Genomic DNA, 8,145 nt, shown 5'->3' with positions numbered 1-8,145 from the left:
ATTGCTTGAGTCCAGGAATTCAAGACCAGCCTGGGCAACGTGGTGAGATCCTGTCTCTACAAAAAAAACACACAAAAATTAGCTGGGCATGATGGTGCCCACGTATCGTCCCAGCTACTTGGGAGGCTGAGGTGGGAGGATCACCCGACCCCAGGAAGGTTGAGGCTGTAGTGAGCTGTAAGCGCACCTCCGCCCTCCAGCTTGAAGGACAAAGTGAGATCCTATCTTAAAAAAAAAAAAAAGCCGGGCGCGGTGGCTCAAGCCTGTAATCCCAGCACTTTGGGAGGCCGAGGCGGGTGGATCACGAGGTCAAGAGATCGAGACCATCCTGGTCAACATGGTGACCCCGTCTCTACTAAAAATACAAAAAATTAGCTGGGCATGGTGGTGCATGCCTGTAATCCCAGCTACTCAGGAGGCTGAGGCAGTAGGAGAATTGCCTGAACCCAGGAGGCGGAGGTTGCGGTGAGCCGAGATCGCGCCATTGCACTCCAGCCTGGGTAACAAGAGTGAAACTCCGTCTCAAAAAAAAAAAAAAAAATTATATTACTCCTACAAATGAAAGAAAAAAATCAGAATCATTTGCCATAAGAAACGAAAGGTAACCAGAACAAGAAGCATGAAAACAAAATAATGTTATTGGCTTTCCTGGAAATTGCGCCACGCCAGAGCCTGGGATCCATGCCCTGCCCTCTCTTCCAATCCATTCATCTAGCAGGAGTTCACTGAGCTCCTCCCGTGAGCCAGGTGCTTGCCAGTGCTGGAGATAAAGCAGTTAACAAGAAACAGACAAAGCCGCTGCCTCTGTGGAGCTCGCACACTAGCGGAGGCAGAGAGAAAATAAGTAAAATAACGTGGTAGAGGTCCTGACCAAGAAAAGTGAGAGGGGATGGGTCACTACCTTACCCAGGATGGTCAGGGATGGTCTGGATGTGAGTCTGAGTACATCGAGGAAGGATGCCAGGGAGTGAGCCATGTGGGCATCTGAAAACAGCAAGTGCAAACGCCCTGAGGCAGGAGTGCCAGCACATCTGAGGAATGAACCGAAGCTGAGATCAGAATGTTAACAGGAGCTGAGGTGAGAGAGGAAGATAAAGATGAACTCAGAGTCTGATAAGCCCAGAGAGGAACCTGGAACCTCTTCCGTTAGCTGTGTGGCCTTGGGCAAGTAACTTAACCTCTCTGAGCCTGTAGAATAAGGTTGCTGTGTACCTGATGCATAGTAGGTGTTCAATAAAATGACCATCCCTATGCTTTGTTTCTATTTGAAAGGAAACTTTAGTTGCCTGGTACCACCCATTGCCAGGGAGACTCTGTTAGCAGGGAAGGTTTAGAGCTTTGAGCAGGGTTCAGGTTGGAGGGGCAGCAAAGAGAAACTTCCTCATGGGTCTAATCAGAAGAAAGGGAAAGAGTAAAGCGACAACTCTCAGCTTGGGGACTCTGGGCTGTAGTGCCGGGTCTTTAGAGCTCTCTGAAGCCAACCTGGGGAACCTGGGGATGGGAATATTGACTTTCCCTGGAGCGTGCTTTGGGGCTCTCTAGGTTTCTTTCCTGCTGTTTCCAAGCGGAACACAGAGGCCTCCAAAGCAGCTCAAGAAGTGATCTAAGTGGTCCGTGAATATCCCAGAGGCATCCCTTTTCCTGACCTCCCCTCTTCATTCCATACATCCGCACTTTGTCTTCCCTTGCTTCCGGCTCCAGCCAGGTGAGATGGTCCCTGGTGGGGGCTGGAGCCGGGGTGGATGGGACCGAGGGAGGGTCTGATCAGGCATCCAGTGGAGGGAGGGCTGATAGAAGTTTGGAATAAACCCACCTCTGCTCCTGTGGATGGAGGGCTGGAGGGTCTGGGCGCCTCGAGGGCGGGGCTGGGTTTTAGTTCTACTGAACCTTGTGGTCGGGTCAGGCCTGGTGGTTATGTAAGAAGGTAACTAAACAGCCTGCAAGCCGCAGGCACAGCTAATTCCCAAGGTGGCCACAAGATGGCAGAATTCCAGTGAGGACTGGAGACGCTGGCAGAAGTCTGGGCAGGGCCGAAGGACCCTCAACGCTCACCCGGGCTAAGCCAATGGGTTGTACAACTCCTCAGGGCGTTCCTTCGGTTGCCTTCTATGACATGATACCTGCTGGGGTTGTGCAATGCTCAGCCTTGCCTGGGTTCCTGAGTTTTGGGTTGCCTGGTGGTGCTGGCCAGGAAGGGGGAGCTAAGCTGTGTCCTACAGCACAAAGGGCTTCCTAAAAGCCCAGGCACTGGAGCTGGCCTGAGCTGGGGCTGAAAGCTGGCTTCACTATGTCCCCACTATACGACCTTGGATCAACTGCTTAAATCTCTCTGTGCCTCAGTTTCCCCATCTGTAAAACAGGGACAAATTAAATGAGCTAATACACAAAAGTGCCTAGAATATGACCTGATTGTCAGTCCCCAGTACATGTTGGCTTTCATAATCAATGCTATTGTGATGATCATTATTTTCCTTGGCCAGTGAGCTGGGGAAGGAGTTTAGTTCAGGAGGGACAAGATGTGGTGGGGACAGGCAGAGAAGAGAGTGGGAGATGGATGCCACCTGTGCCTGGCCCTGAGGGGACACAGGGATCGAGTGATGAGGCCTGCAGAAAAAGTTCAGCCAGAGAATGTTACGACACAGAAGGGGGAGGAGGGGCAGCCCACGGGGACTCAGGAAGGCGCCGGGATGACTTGGGAGGCCTCCTGGAGCGGATGCAGTGGCTGAGGCGGCAAGCAGAGAGTAGGGAAGAACAGCACTCTTGACTTGAATCGGGGGAGGGTGGTAGGGGGAGAGACAGCAGAGGTCAAGGTGTCACAGCAGGGAAGAGCTGTGAGTTTGCTGGAACAGCAAAGGGGCCAGTACCTAGAAGAAAGGGGCCAGATGAGGAAGGGGAGAAGTTTAGATGGGGGGGCTGGGGTTAGACTGAAGATCCTCAAATGTCAAAAAGGAATTTCCATTTCTTCCACTGGGAGCCCCTGAGAAAATAATGATGAAAGGATCTAGGGTGGCTCATGCCTGTAATCCCAGCACTTTGGGAGGCCTAGGGAGCGGATCACTTGAGGTCAGGAGTTCGAGACCAGCCTGGCCAACATGGTGAAACCCCGTCTCTACTAAAAATGCAAAGAATTAGCCAGGCGTGGTGGTGGACGCCTGTAATCCCAGCTACTTGGAGGCTGAGGCAGGAGAATCGCTGGAGCCTGGGAGGCAGAGGTTGCCATGAGCCGAGGTCGCACCATTGCACTCCAGCCTGGGCAACAAGAGCAAGGCTCTGTCTTCAAGAAAAATAAAGGGGGGGCCTAGCAATATATAAGGTGCCGGGTGCTTATGCATTTTAACCCATTTAATATTCATGTGTTCAAGACATTTAATATTGTCAAAGATTATGTTCCTATCATCAACAACTGTTATTATCCCTGTTAGGAATGAAGAGACTGAGGATCACAGAGGGGAAGTTATTTTCTCAAGGTCACGCAGCTGGAGGGTGGAGGCAGGAGTAGAACCTTCACCCACCCTCCGGGTTGCCCTCCGCAGGTGGGAGGGGTGGGCGTGCTGGGCTGAGAATCCGGCCGGGGCTCCTCCAAGCTCTGCCTCAGCTTTGCTGTGTGGCCTCGACTAGGAGCTTCTTGCCCTGCTTCTGTGGAATGAAAGGGAGCTATAGGAGGAGGGTGTCCAAGGGACAAGAGATGGGCCTAGAGGAGAAGCAAGGGGGGCAGGAGGGACTGTGTCCTCAGCAGGCTAGGTGAGGTCCCAGCTCAGGAGCATCCTGGGAGCTCTGGCGGACCTGGCCTGGAGCTCATTAGCCCCAGGGAGGAGAACCGCAAGGGCGGCAACCTTTGCGAGGGCGAGCCGGCATCCCGCTGGCCCTGACACCAGGCCCGGCACCCACGAACATCTGGCCTGCTCTCACGCAGGCCTGGAGAGAGGCTCTGTCTAAGGGTCAGAGGTGGGGTGCAGACTGGCGGGGAGGACCTAGCTCTGCCCTGGGAGTTATGGGACCTTGGACCAGTTTCCCCATCCATCCTGGTGATAGATGAGGCTGGCAGCCCCCTTCCTGGGCCCCCTTCCAAACCTCACATTCCCAGGACCTGCGAGTGTGGGGAGAGGTCAGGAAGATGGGACCTCCCTGGAGGCCTGTGGGAGGACGGCCGAGGTGAGCCGGCACACAGACTGCAGAGTCCTGAAGTCCAGTGCTTAGAAAGAGCCCTGGAGGCCGGACGCGGTGACTCACGTCTGTAATCCCAGCACTTTGGGAGGCTGAGGCGGGCGGATTACCTGAGGTCAGGAGTTCGAGACCAGACCTACTAACATGGAGAAATCCCATCTCTACAAAAAACACAAAAAAAATTAGCTGGGCGTGGTGGTGCTGGCCTATAATCCCAGCTATTCGGGAGGCTGAGGCAGGAGAATCGCTTGAAGGTGGCAGGCGGAAGCTGCGGTGAGCTGAGACCGTGCCATTGCACTCCAGCCTGGGCAACAAGAGCAAAACTCCGTCTCAAAACCAAAAAAAAAGGAGCCTTGGAAAACTAGCCCATGGTTTGAGCCACTTAGGGTCACTGCAGCGGAGGGGTGGCCAGGGGAGTGGGGTCCTTGTCCCATCACCCCAGGCTCCGACAGCTTTCTTTGCCTCCCTCGATGCCTGTCTTCACACCGGGGGTGTGAGTCAGGCCTCCACTAATAAAGAGCAGCCTGACAAGGCCCGACCCAGACTCGCCTCATTTCACAGAGAGAACGGCCCAGAGAGGGGAAGGGACTGGCTTGAGCCACGGCCAAGAGGCTGAGGGGACCGCGGTGACAGAGCAGTGCCACCTCCACCTCCCTATCCGCGTCCCTCCAGCGTGTCTGCTTCTGAGGAAGCAAGACCAGCAGTCTACCAGGATGTGCTCACGCCGGCGCAGAAGAGTCTCCCGAGGTGTGGTCCACTCGGACCGCCGGCTGTCCTGGCGTCTTCTCTGGGAACCTACACGGCTCCCTGTGTTCTTCGCTCCTGGTTTCTCTCTCCTCAGAATCCCAGGCTGCTGAGTGTTTCATTTCGCTTTCCCTCAGAGGGGCAGATCCGTGTGCTGGGGAGGTCTGGAGGTGCCCTGGCCTTCCCTGGCAGGCACAACTTAAAAACAGACCAAGAAACGAAACGCAAAGCCGACGCCTGTCGACCCCCAGGTGGAGGCTGACGGCTTCCTGAGGTCCCGTCGGAGCAGGATTGCCCCTCTTTGGAGGGGGGGACACCGAGGCTCAGAGAGGGGAATGGGCGCCCTTGGTGTGCCCCGCTGGGACTAGAACCCACGCCTGGAGACTCCAAGCCCCAGGCAGCCTGTGGCCTGCTCTGCTGAGGTTTTCTGCATCTCTCCCGGGGCCTCCTCCCTGACACAGAACACCCCGGATCTGCTAGGGCCGCGGCATCTTCGGGTCTCTTCTGACCCTCGGTGGGCCTGGACCGCAGTGAGCGGGGCGGAGAGCGTTTCAGAGACAAGGGCGACACCTGCTGGACGCACATGAGCATGACATGCTGCGGCGCGTCACCCGGGCGGGGGCACATTCACTGCCTGGATTCCTTCCTCCCTCTGTGCGTGTTTGTTGAAGGCCTGCTAGATGCAGCGTCTCCGAGGTGACAGAGACACTGAATGAAACCTGGTCTTTTCCCCCCAAGAGATTTCCAGGCAAATATAGAAAGTATATGGCAATAATTGCAACGTAAAGTATGAAAACCAGTGGTTTTTACTCCCCCCCGCCTTTTAATTATGTAGTGGAAATAAATCTCTACGTGAAAATGTAGTTAACAGGCCAGGTACGGTGGCTCACACCTGCAATCCCAACAATTTGGGAGGCCGAGGCAGGAGGATTGCCCGAGCTCAGGAGTTTGAGACCAGCCTGGACAACATGGTGAAACTGCGTCTCTAGCAAAAATACCAAAATTAGCGGGGCGTGGTGGCATGCACTTATAGTCCCAACTGCTCCGGAGGCTGAGGTGGGAGGATTGCTTGAGCCTTGGAGGTCAAGGCTGCAGTGAGGTGAGATTGCACCGCTGCTCTCCAGCCTGGGTGACAGAGTGAGAACCTGTCTCAAAAAAATTAAAAAAAAAAAAAAGTAATTGACACTAATAGCTAACACGTAGTGAGCACTCACTATGTACTAGGCACTAATAGCTAACACGTAGTGAGCACTCACTATGGTCCTAAGTGCCTTACCTGAATAAACTGATTCACTTCTCCCAACAACCCTTAGGAGGCAGGTACATAGCTCCCCTGTACAGATAAGGAGACTAATGATCAGAGAGGATGAGTAACCTGGCCAGGGTCACACGGCTCGAGAGATGCAGAATCAGGATTTGAATGCAAGCAGACTGGCTTTGAAGCCTTGACTTTCATCTCAAGGTAATACCGCCTCTCTGTACACCTGGTACAAGTGAGGCTTCTCTGGCAGTAGGGGTTGAGGGGGATGTGAGGTAGGAACCACGCTTGCGCTGCCCATCCCCCACCTCCTCTGGACACCTAAGGAACCATCAAAAGCTGGTGACCCCAGTGTGGAAATCGGTGCGTACATGACGTTGATGGGTCTTAAGCAGGGAAGAGGGAAAATTCTTTTTGAAGGAGAATTTGTGTTATTTTAATCATTTTTATGTACAGAAAACAAAAGTGTACATTTAATCCAATTAAGTGGCAAGTTCATTAACCTTTGTCTTTTCCAACTTGGCAATGTAAGCCACAGATTTGGAACCCAGGACATTGCCTCCTCAGTGACGACAGATCTTATCAACATCTCCCCTTGTAATTGGTCCTGATAGCTTCCACCAGCTTAGCCAAAGGTCCTTTGTCTTCTGAGTTAACCTGTGTGAAGGCAACAGTGGTGCGGATCTTCCAGTTGACTGGACCTCCCAGTCTTGCCTTCCCTTAATGATACAATCAGGTACCCCCATTTTACGACGCAGGGCAGGCAGAAAGACAACAAGCTCAACGGGATCCCCATCGTGTGCAATCATCACCAGCTGAGCCTTCTTGTTCTCCACCAAGGTGGTGATGGTGTTGACTCCTGCTTGAAGGACAGATGTCTCTTAGTGAGGATGCCCCCTTGCTGTCAGCTTTCTTCTCTTGCTTTGTCTCTGGTCTGTACTTGTGGGTCAGCTTAAGCAGCTGAGTAGCTGTTTGGTGGTCCAGGGCCTGGACCAGGGTGAACTTAATAATCACAGGGGGCACGTTCAGCTGCTTAGAGAGGACGGCTCTCTGCCGCTGCAGCCTCATGTAGCGGGGCCATGTCACAAAGCAGCTGAGGTTACTTTTAGGCTGGATGTCCAATGCCAAAATTCCTAGGCCTTTTCTTAAATGGGGGGATTCACCACTTTCTTGTCTTCCTGCTTCTCCATGACAGTAGGGGCGGGGGCCACCTTCTTCCCCTTGCCCTTTGTTCCTCTTGGCATCTTGGGAAGGTGAAGAAGTAGAAAAAAATAGATTTACGTGTTACCCCAGGGGTGGAGCAAGGAACTCAAACCAGAAGCTGTGATCAGATTTGGGGGGCTGAACTGGGGAGGGAGTGGAGGGCACAGGGCAGAGGGAGAAGGACGGCTTGTGTTCGCTGAGATCATGTGGCCATAAGCTTCATTTTTAATTTACTTGGAGTGAGGTATGTTTCTAATTTGTCCATGATCCAACCAATTTATTCACAGTCATTCGTAGAATACCTACTATGCGCCAGTCACTGTCCTTGATGCTGGGGACGTAGTGGGAAACAAGGACATAGGTCCTGCTCTTATGAAGCTCACACTCTTGGTGGGGGAGCCTAATAATGACCTAATAAGTAAATAAGATGAAGATGGCGATAGATATTATGGGGCAGATAAAGCAAGGCAACGTGCGGAGACAGGCCAGCCCAGCTGGTCTGAATTCTTACACTGCCACTGGCTGTGCAGATCTGGGAACTGAGCGTTTCTGGCAGAGGGAATGGCAGATGCGAAGGCCCCAAGGTGGGAGGGTGCTTTGAGACATTAGAGAAACAGAAATTGTGACTGAAGTGTGAGAGGAGGTCAGAGAACTAGGCGGGGGTTAGAGCACATGCTTCATAAAAATAAAATAACATAAAAAATGAAGCTTAGATTTTTTTATCCAGGGCAATAAAACACTTTAAGAAAGTTTGGGGCAGAAACGCAACAGGGTAT

General features: G+C 53.0%; 1 pseudogene; it reads right to left on the bottom strand.

Annotated features, from left to right (window-relative positions):
• Positions 1–6,648: 6,648 nt before the first annotated feature.
• On the bottom strand, positions 6,649–7,410 carry LOC116554481 (annotated as a pseudogene).
• Positions 7,411–8,145: the final 735 nt, after the last annotated feature.

Source organism: Sapajus apella, unplaced genomic scaffold (assembly GCF_009761245.1).
Source record: "Sapajus apella isolate SASKATOON/1434 unplaced genomic scaffold, GSC_monkey_1.0 scaffold14, whole genome shotgun sequence".
NCBI classification, from domain to species: Eukaryota; Metazoa; Chordata; class Mammalia; order Primates; family Cebidae; genus Sapajus; species Sapajus apella.
This window is presented reverse-complemented; position numbering and strand designations above follow the sequence as displayed.